At 40.8% G+C, this 11,611-nt stretch overlaps 1 pseudogene; it reads left to right on the top strand.

Moving 5' to 3' along the window:
* Nucleotides 1-592: 592 nt before the first annotated feature.
* LOC121843150 lies at nt 593-10,374 on the top strand (annotated as a pseudogene).
* The last annotated feature ends 1,237 nt before the right edge of the window (nt 10,375-11,611 follow it).

Below are 11,611 nucleotides of genomic sequence, written 5' to 3'. Positions count from 1 at the left end.
ACCAATCTCTTTCATAATTTCTTTAAGAAACAACAGCAAATTTAAGGGCATTTCTGTTTTGGAACTCTTCTTATGTTTCCCCATCTGAGCTCAGAGTAGATGAGAGATGTAATGTTTGTCTCTGTTGTGTTGAAGTCCAATCAAGCAGGAGAGACCAGCCTCCCCTGTTCCCAGCTGTGTGTCCATGAAGAGTGACCGGTCCATGAATCTACCCACGAAGTTTAGAGAGAGAGACTTTTCTACTGAACAAAGGTAAGAAGAACTCATGGGTCATGGTCAGTGAGTTAAACAACACTGTCTCTAGTCATTTCTCCTCTCCCATTTTCCCATTTCAATTTGTTGTTTTCATAATCCATAAACTATTCCTTATGTCCATTTTCACAGTCCTAAAACAATATTAAACAAACACAACACAACACAACCCTACCTGTGTGTGTGTGTGTGTGTGTGTGTGTGTGTGTGTGTGTGTGTGTGTGTGTGTGTGTGTGTGTGTGTGTGTGTGTGTGTGTGTGTGTGTGTGTGTGTGTGTGTGTGTGTGTGTGTGTGTGTACTCCTGGATGAGGAGATGTAATCTCATGTTTTGTCCACAGAAACCAACAGGAGAGATCAGAGTCAGAGATTCTCAGTGGTCAGTCTTCCCAGAGTCATCAAACAGACCTGGCCTCCATATTCAGTGTATGTGGTCCTGTTATGTACATTTGTTTTTGTTTACCTCAAGTAAAGTTGATCTGTCAATCATTCATTAATGTGTTAATGAGAAAGCATTTATTCTCTTGCTTAACTTATTTACTTTATTTATTTCAGATGCTTGAAGAGAAAATTATGACATTTGTGAAGAACGAGCTGAAGATGTTCAAGAGGATTCTTAGTCCAGAACTCCCAGAAGGCTTTGAGAGTCAGAAGCAGGATAAGGAAGTGGTGGATGCTGAAGATGAGAAGCAGGAGAGCAGTGCCAGAGAGGGGCTCTGAAGATCACACTGCACGTCCTGAGGAAAATGAACCAGAAGGAGCTTGCTGACACACTGGAGAAATGTAAGATCTGTCTGCCTCATGATGAATTATGTTTCATAACATTTAAAAGCTGTAGCTAAAGTACAGCTAAAGTAGCTGTGTAACTCAATGATATTGTAGCAGCCTTAACACAACACCTAGTGACCTCATCAAGTAGCAGCAGGGATGTGTTGTGTTGATTCATTTAGAGAGAGACAACATTAATAATACCATCAATAATACCAATAATAATATAATCAGTCACACCAGTCTGTAATGCATTATGAAAACATTTACACATTTATACAGTCAGTTAAGAGAATAAATTATTATAATGTAAAACTTTATAACAGTCCTACAATACTGTAGGCATTAAAACACACGTAATATTAATATCCTCTGTGTTATTTCTAGATTCAGATGATCTTGCTGTGATTTGCCAACGTGAACTCAAATCTAATCTAAAGAAGAAGTTTCAATGTGTATTTGAGGGGATCGCTAAACAAGGAAACCCAACACTTCTCAATAAGATCTACACAGAGCTCTACATCACAGAGGGTGGAACAGGAGAGGTCAATAATGAACATGAGCTGAGACAGATTGAGACAACAACCAGGAAACAAGCAAGACCAGAGACTGCAATCAAATGTAATGACATCTTCAAACCCTTAACTGGACAAGACAAACGTATCAGAACTGTGCTGACAAAGGGAGTCGCTGGCATTGGAAAAACAGTCTCTGTGCAGAAGTTCATTCTGGACTGGGCTGAAGGAAAAGCAAATCAGGATGTCCAATTTGTATTTTCATTCCCTTTCGGGAGCTGAATTTGATGAAAGGGGACCAACACACTTTGATTGAACTTCTCAATCACTTCTCAATGGAAACCAAACAATCAGGAATCTCCAACTATGACAAGTACAAAGTTCTGTTCATCTTTGATGGTCTGGATGAGTGCCGACTGCCCCTAGACTTCCAGAAGAACAAGATCTGTTGTGACGTCACAGAGTCAACCTCAGTGGATGTTCTGCTGACAAATCTCATCAAGGGAAATCTGCTTCCCTCTGCTCTCCTCTGGATAACTACCCGACCTGCAGCAGCCAATAAGATCCCTTCAGGGTGTGTTGACCAGGTAACAGAGGTACGAGGGTTCAATGACCCACAGAAGGAGGAATACTTCAGGAAGAGATTCAGTGATGAGGACCTGGCCAGCAGAATCATCTCACACATAAAGACATCAAGGAGCCTCCACATCATGTGCCACATTCCAGTCTTCTGTTGGATTTCTGCAACAGTCCTTGAACACATGCTGAAACATAAGAGAGAAGAGATGCCCAAGACTCTGACTGAGATGTACACACACCTTGTGGTGTTTCATACCAAACAGAAGAATGAAAAGTATCTTGGGAAAGAAGAGACAGGTCCACACTGGAATAAAGAGAGCATTCTGTCACTGGGAAAACTGGCTTTTCAACAGCTTGTGAATGGCAATCTGATTTTCTATGAAAAAGACCTGAAAGAGGCTGGCATTGATGTTAATGAAGCCTCAGTGTACTCAGGATTGTGCACACAGCTCTTTAAAGAGGAATGTGTGCTGTACCAGGACAAGGTGTACTGCTTTGTTCATCTGAGCATTCAGGAGTTTCTGGCTGCTGTATATGTGTTCCTCTCATTCATCAACAACAATGAGAATCTAATGGACAAACTGCAAACAAACGACAAGCCTGAAGTTACTTTCTATAAGAGTGCTGTGGATAAAGCCTTACAAAGTGAGACAGGAAACCTGGACCTTTTCCTCCGCTTCCTTCTGGGCCTCTCACTGGAGTCCAATCAGAAGCACTTACGAGGTCTACTGACAAAGACAGGAAGCAGCTCAGAGAGCCATGAAGAAACAGTCAAGTACATCAAGGAGAAGATCAGGGAGAATCCCTCTCCAGAGAGGAGCATCAATCTGTTCCACTGTCTGAATGAACTGAATGACCATTCTCTAATGAAGGAGATCCAAAGATTCCTGAGATCAGGAAGTGTCTCAGAAGCCAACCTGTCACCTGCACAGTGGTCAGCTCTGGTCTTTGTGTTGCTGACTTCAGAAAAGGAGCTGGATGTGTTTGACCTGAAGAAATACTCCAGATCAGAGGAAGGTCTTCTGAGGCTGCTGCCAGTGGTCAAAGCCTCCAGAGCTGTTCTGTGAGTAAATAAAATGACATATAAGAACTAATCATCAGGAAGAAATATTCAGTTTAGAGAAAAATATGTATTATAATATGTGTATAATATTATATTGAAAAACATATTGAATAAATTCATTGATTTTCACATTAGTATAACAATATGACCATACAATTCTAGGAAACGGAAGATGAATCTATATGTTGTTTGAGAGAATAAACCAAATGCATCTGCCATTGTCCTTCTACACTACTGGTGTTAAATTAACAGTGTGTTTGTGAAGTCATGATGATCTCTTTGTCAGGCTGTCAGGCTGTGGAGTCACAGAGGAAGGCTGTGCTTCTCTGGTCTCAGCTCTGAGGTCAAACCCCTCACACCTGAGAGAGCTGGATCTGAGTAACAATGACCTGAAGGATTCAGGAGTGGAGCTGCTCTCTGCTGGACTGGGGAATCCCCACTGTAAACTGGAGACTCTGAGGTCAGTATTCCTGTAGTTGGTCAACAAGTGATAACTGACTGTTGTTTTACATATTAGGTGACAATATGTGACAGTGACTGTTTTAAATGTAAATTTCATATTAGGTGACAGTACAGAATGTCACCTTTTATTTAAAGGTATTTATACATATATATTTTACTGTTTAGAAATTAAAGTACTTTATGTATCTAGTTCTCCCATTTGAAGCAGTCTTAATTATTTGGACAAATACATTTCATCAAAGTTTAGAGTTTCGTCCTTTTCCGTGATTACATCAAGCTTGTGATTCTACTAACTTGTTGAATTAATTTGCAGTTTGTCTTGGTTGTGTTTTAGATGGTTTTCTAATAGAAACTGAATGGTGAATAATGTCCTGTCATTTTGGAGTCACTTCACTTGTATTGTCAGTAAGAATAGATGTTTCTGAACACTTCTACATTCATGTGGATGCTACCATGATGATGAATAATCAGGAATGAATCATGTGAATAATGACCTGAAAGGTGAAAAGTTATAGAGGCATGGTAAGATCAGAAAAAAGCTGTTGTAACCTCCCTTGTTATTGGTAATGGTGAGGTTAGGTTAGCTGTTATTGGTATGTTTTGTTGTAGCCTCTGTTATTGGTAATGGTGAGAGGTTAGCATGTTTTGTTGTGTCCTCTATTGTTGGTAATGGTGAGAGGTTAATGTTTTGTTGTAGCCTCTGTTTACTTTCTCACTCATTATTATTAATAATTATGTTTTGTTGTGCTCATGGCATCATCAGCATTTATTTAGTTTTCTTTAGAAATATGTTATCTACTCACTGAGACAGAAGGTTACTCCATTCATCACCATTTGAATATTGGGCAAAACACAACCCAACAACAACCAACGCAATAAATGAGTTTAAGTCACAAGCTTTGATGAAGTTCAAGGAATATGACCAAATACTCAACTTTTTTTTTTTGACTATTTTAATACACTGAAAGTGAATTGGTCAGATTACTTTGACAAATTCAAACGGAGGGACGAGGTATATAAAGTGTTTTTATTTAAAAACGTGAAACAGACATGTATTAAGAAACCCCCAAAAAATCTTGAAATTATACACTGTCACCTCAATATGAAACATTTGATCTGAAATCCAAAATGTTGGAGTATAGAGCCACATTTAAATGTTAGCTTCACTGTCAAAATATCTGATATGGTATGGACTGTATACTCAATACAATCTAAATCTGATACCTCACTGTCAAAATAGATATGGTGTGGACTGTATACTCAATACAATCTAAATCTGATACCTCACTGTCTGTCTTCTGACTGATACTGCTTTTTAAACTGGTCTGGTCAGTCTACTCAAATATTTGGGATATAAATGTTTCACTCTACAAGTAATATTATCATAATTTATAATAATGACACATTCATTAGTTTATGAATAGATATGGCAGGTTTCAGGACACTGATATATCTGAAAATGTTGGAAAAATATACTGCCGCGACTTTGTCCGTCACAGAATAGCTGTGTGATTTGAATATGATTTGACTCTTTGCAGGCTGTCAGGCTGTCTAGTCACAGAGGAAGGCTGTGCTTCTCTGGTCTTAGCACTGAGGTCAAACCCCTCACACCTGAGAGAGCTGGATCTGAGTAACAATGACCTGAAGGATTCAGGAGTGAAGTTGCTCTCTGATGGTCTGGGGAATCCCCACTGTAAACTGGAGACTCTGAGGTCAGTATTCCTGTAGTTGGTCAACAAGTGATAACTGTTCACCAGATCCACATGTGTTTACCAGACACACATAGTCCACACCACATGTGTTTGGACAGTGATGCTTACAGTTTTAAATGTGCTGCTATGGTCCAGTATTTTGGATTTCAGATGTAATGTTCCATATTAGGCAACAGTACAGAATGTCACCTTTTATTTAAAGGTATTTATACCTGGTGAGAGGTTATCATGTTTTGTTGTAGCCTCTGTTATTGGTAATGGTGAGAGGTTAGCATGTTTTGTTGTAGCCTCTGTTATTGGTAATGGTGAGAGGTTAGCATGTTTTGTTGTATCCTCTGTTATTGGTAATGGTGAGAGGTTAGCATGTTTTGTTGTAGTCTCTGTTATTGGTAATGGTGAGAGGTTAGCATGTTTTGTTGTAGTCTCTGTTATTGGTAATGGTGAGAGGTTAGCATGTTTTGTTGTATCCTCTGTTATTGGTAATGGTGAGAGGTTAGCATGTTTTGTTGTAGTCTCTGTTATTGGTAATGGTGAGAGGTTAGCATGTTTTGTTGTAGCCTCTGTTATTGGTAATGGTGAGAGGTTAGCCTGTTTTGTTGTAGCCTCTGTTATTAGTAATGGTGAGAGGTTAGCATGTTTTGTTGTAGCCTCTGTTATTGGTAATGGTGAGAGGTTAGCATGTTTTGTTGTAGCCTCTGTTATTGGTAATGGTGAGAGGTTAGCATGTTTTGTTGTAGCCTCTGTTATTGGTAATGGTGAGAGGTTAGTATGTTTTTTTGTAGCCTCTGTTATTGGTAATGGTGAGAGATTAGCATGTTTTGTTGTAGTCTCTGTAATTGGTAATGGTGAGAGGTTAGCATGTTTTGTTGTAGCCTCTGTTATTGGTAATGGTGAGAGGTTAGCATGTTTTGTTGTAGTCTCTGTTATTGGTAATGGTGAGAGGTTAGTATGTTTTGTTGTAGTCTCTGTTATGGGTAATGGTGAGAGGTTAGCATGTTTTGTTGTAGCCTCTGTTATTGGTAATGGTGAGAGGTTAGCATGTTTTGTTGTAGCCTCTGTTATTGGTAATGGTGAGAGGTTAGCATGTTTTGTTGTAGCCTCTGTTATTGGTAATGGTGAGAGGTTAGCATGTTTTGTTGTAACCTCTGTTATTGGTAATGGTGAGAGGTTAGTATGTTTTGTTGTATCCTCTGTTATTGGTAATGTTGAGAGGTTAGTATGTTTTGTTGTAGCCTCTGTTATTGGTAATGGTGAGAGGTTAGCATGTTTTGTTGTGTCCTCTGTTGTTGGTAATGGTGAGAGGTTAGCATGTTTTGTTGTAGCCTCTGTAACTTTCTTACTCATTATTATTAATAATTCATTCAAGATTTGTGTTAATCATGGCATCATCAGCATTTATTTAGTTGTCTTTAGAAATATGTTATCTACTCACTGAGACAGAAGGTTACTCCATTCATCACCATTTGAATATTGGGCAAAACACAACCCAACAACAACCAAAGCAATAAATGAGTTTAAGTCACAAGCTTGATGAAGTTCAAGGAATATCGGACCAAATACTGAACTTTTTTTTTTGTTGACTATTTTAATACACTGAAAGTGAATTGGTCAGATTACTTATGACAAATTCAAACGGAGGGACGAGGTATATAAAGTGTTTTTATTTAAAAACGTGAAACAGACATGTATTAAGAAACCCCCCCAAAAAAGGTGACATTATATACTGTCACCTCAATATGAAACATTTGATCTGAAATCCAAAATGTTGGAGTATAGAGCCACATTTAAATGTTAGCTTCACTGTCAATATAGATGTGGTGTGGACTGTATACTCAATACAATCTAAATCTGATACCTCACTGTCTGTCTTCTGACTGATACTGCTTTTTAAACTGGTCTGGTCAGTCTAGTCAAATATTTGGGATATTAATGTTTCACTCTACAAGTAATATTATGATCATTTATAATAATGACACATTCATTAGTTTATGAATAGATATGGCAGGTTTCAGGACACTGATATATATGAAAATGTTGGAAAAATATACTGCCATTGATTCTGACCGTCACAGAATAGCTGTGTGATTTGAATATGATTTGACTCTTTGCAGGCTGTCAGGCTGTCTAGTCACAGAGGAAGGCTGTGCTTCTCTGGTCTTAGCACTGAGGTCAAACCCCTCACACCTGAGAGAGCTGGATCTGAGTAACAATGACCTGAAGGATTCAGGAGTGAAGTTGCTCTCTGATGGTCTGGGGAATCCCCACTGTAAACTGGAGACTCTGAGGTCAGTATTCCTGTAGTTGGTCAACAAGTGATAACTGTTCAACAGATCCACATGTGTTTACCGGACACATATAGTCCACACCATATGTGGTTGGACAGTGAATCGTACAGTTTTAAATGTGCTGCTATGGTCCAGTATTTTGGATTTCAGATGTAATGTTCCATATTAGGCAACAGTACAGAATGTCACCTTTTATTTAAAGGTATTTCTATCTGGTGAGAGGTTAGCATGTTTTGTTGTAGCCTCTGTTATTGGTAATGGTGAGAGGTTAGCATGTTTTGTTGTAGCCTCTGTTATTGGTAATGGTGAGAGGTTAGCATGTTTTGTTGTAGCCTCTGTTATTGGTAATGGTGAGAGGTAAGCATGTTTTGTTGTATCCTCTGTTATTGGTAATGGTGAGAGGTTAGCATGTTTTGTTATAGCCTCTGTTATTGGTAATGGTGAGAGGTTACCACCTCTGTTTTGTACTGTAGCCATCTGTTATTGGTAATGGTGAGAGGTTAGCATGTTTTGTTGTAGTCTGTTATTGGTAATGGTGAGAGGTTAGCATGTTTTGTTGTAGCCTCTGTTATTGGTAATGGTGAGAGGTTAGCATGTTTTGTTGTAGCCTCTGTTATTGGTAATGGTGAGAGGTTAGCATGTTTTGTTGTTGCCTCTGTTATTGGTAATGGTGAGAGGTTAGTATGTTTTTTGTAGCCTCTGTTATTGGTAATGGTGAGAGATTAGCATGTTTTGTTGTAGTCTCTGTTATTGGTAATGGTGAGAGGTTAGCTTGTTTTGTTGTAGCCTCTGTTATTGGTAATGGTGAGAGGTTAGCATGTTTTGTTGTAGCCTCTGTTATTGGTAATGGTGAGAGGTTAGCATGTTTTGTTGTAGCCTCTGTTATTGGTAATGGTGAGAGGTTAGCATGTTTTGTTGTAGCCTCTGTTATTGGTAATGGTGAGAGGTTAGCATGTTTTGTTGTAGTCTCTGTTATTGGTAATGGTGAGAGGATGGCATGTTTTGTTGTAGTCTCTGTTATTGGTAATGGTGAGAGGTTAGCATGTTTTGTTGTCCTCCCTTATTGTTTTCTCACTCATTATTATGAGACAGAATGTCACATTTTATTTGAAAGGACACTGATATATCTAAACATTTTCAAAAAATATACTGCCACTGTTTTCACCACCAAAGATCATCATCAGTGTGATTTTAATATGATTTGACTCTTTACTCTTTGCAGGCTGTCACGCTGTCTAGTCACAGAGGAAGGCTGTGCTTCTCTGGTCTCAGCTCTGAGGTCAAACCCCTCACACCTGAGAGAGCTGGACCTGAGCTACAATCACCCAGGAGACTCAGGAGTCAGACTGCTCTCTGCTGGACTGGAGGATCCACACTGCAGACTGGAGAAACTCAAGTATGTAGAGGGTTTATGTCAATGTTCAAAACAGACATGTTTTAGTTATCAGAATAGTTAAGACAAACATTATTACAGCCACTTGGACTAAGGTGTGTGTGTGTGTGTGTGTGTCGGTGTGTGTGTGTCGGTGCGTGTGTGTGTGGTGTGTGTGTGTGTGTGTGTGTGTGTGTGTGTGTGTGTGTGTGTGTGTGTGTGTGACACTCAATGACTGCCTGTTCTTCTGCTTACCGCTACAGTGTGGAACATGGTGGAGAGTACACAATGAATCCTGGGCTTAGAAAATGTGAGTGTTGACTACTGTGAAGAGTATGACTAAGAATAAGTCTTAATTCATGTTAAGTCAAAGTCAAAGATCACCATCATTACTTACTTGGTCGTATTAAATATCAGCTGTAGTTCTTCAGAAGCAGAAATCAGGGACACCAAAGTTTACAAAGAGTTGCTTTGACAGTGTGTGTGTGTGTGTGTGTGTGTGTGTGTGTGTGTGTGTGTGTGTGTGTGTGTGTGTGTGTGTGTGTGTGTGTGTGTGTGTGTGTGTGTGTGTGTGTGTGTAATTTATGGGAATAAGTGTGTTTTATATTACCATACAGTATAACATATGATCATTCAACAAGTCTCAAGTTACCTTAACTTCTCCTTTTGATACCTAGAAACATCTACATTAAATTAATTAGTGAAAAGTTAGTTAACATTCTAATGTGAATGATGATGATTTCTAATATTGTGTCTGGTTTCATCCATCAGATGTCTGTGATCTCACACTGGACCCAAACACAGTACACAGACTCCTCTCTCTGTCTGAGGAGAACAGAAAGGTGACATGTAGGAGACGGGAGCAGCCGTATCCTGATCACCCGGAGAGATTTGACTACTATAGACAGGTGCTGTGTAGAGAGGGTCTGACTGGGCGCTGTTACTGGGAGGCAGAGTGGAGTGGGAGAGGGGGGGCTGATATAGCAGTGACATATAAAGGAATCAACAGGAGTGGAGGGGGTAATGACTGTGTGATTGGATTAAATGACAAGTCCTGGACTCTGTTCTGCTCTGACAACAGTTACTCTGCCTGGCACAATGATAATACCACTACCATAGACGTCCCCTCCTCCAGCTCCCACAGAGTAGGAGTGTATCTGGACTGGCCAGCCGGCACTCTGTCCTTCTATAGAGCCTCCTCTGACACACTGACCCACCTGATCACATTCACCTCCACATTCACTGAGCCCCTCTATCCAGCTTTTGGGGTTTATTATGATGGCAACTCAGTGTCCCTTTAAAAAATAACACACACATAACACAAACACTGGACGGGGACACACACACACACACACACACACACACACACACACACACACACACACACACACACACACACACACAACCAGGACACACACACACACACACAGGACACACAAACACTGGACGGAGACACACACACACAAACACACACACACAGGACACACACACACACAGGCTGGGCACACACACACTGGACACACACACACTGGACAAACACTGGACGCACTGAACACACACACAGGACACACACACTCACACACTGTACACACACACACACTCCCTTGACACACACACACACACACTGTACACACACACTGGATAGACACAGACACACACACACTGAACACACACACACTGGACATACACACACAAACTAGACACACACTGGGCAAACACCCTTTACACACACCCTTGACACACAAACTGGACTCACACACACAGGACACACACACAAACTGGACTCTCTCACACACACACACACACAGGGCACACACACTGTACACACACACTGGACACACGCACACGCTGTACACACACACTGGGCACACACACACACTGGGCACACACTGGACACACACACTGAGTACACACACACACTGGACACACGCTGGACACACACTGGACATACACACACACACTTGCACAAACACACACTGGACACACACACACACACACACAGGACACACACACACACAGGACACACACACACAGGACACACACACAGGACACACACACAGGACACATACACACAGGTCACACACACAGGACACACACACAGGACACATACACACAGGTCACACACACAGGACACACACACAGGACACATACACACAGGTCACACACAGAAACACACTGGACACACACCCTTGACAATCACCCTTGACACACACACAGGACACACACACACACAGGACACACAAACATACCGGACACACACACACACACAAACTGGACTCACACACACACATGACACACACACACAAGACACACATACACATGCACACACACACACACACACACACACACACACACACACACACACACACACACACACACACACACACACACACACACACACACACACACACACACACACACACACACACACACACAGGACACCCACACACACACACACACACACTGGACACACACTGACACACACACTGACACACACACACACTCTGGACACACACACTGGGCACACTCTCACACACACACACACACACGCGAATAATGAGACTATAAGGAGAACCAGTACTGAGTAAATGTGCAGGGTACCAGGT

Source organism: Oncorhynchus tshawytscha, unplaced genomic scaffold (genome assembly GCF_018296145.1).
Source record: "Oncorhynchus tshawytscha isolate Ot180627B unplaced genomic scaffold, Otsh_v2.0 Un_contig_11152_pilon_pilon, whole genome shotgun sequence".
In the NCBI taxonomy this organism is placed as follows: domain Eukaryota; kingdom Metazoa; phylum Chordata; class Actinopteri; order Salmoniformes; family Salmonidae; genus Oncorhynchus; species Oncorhynchus tshawytscha.
Note: the sequence above shows the minus strand (reverse complement) of the source record. Positions and strands in the feature narration are given on the sequence as shown.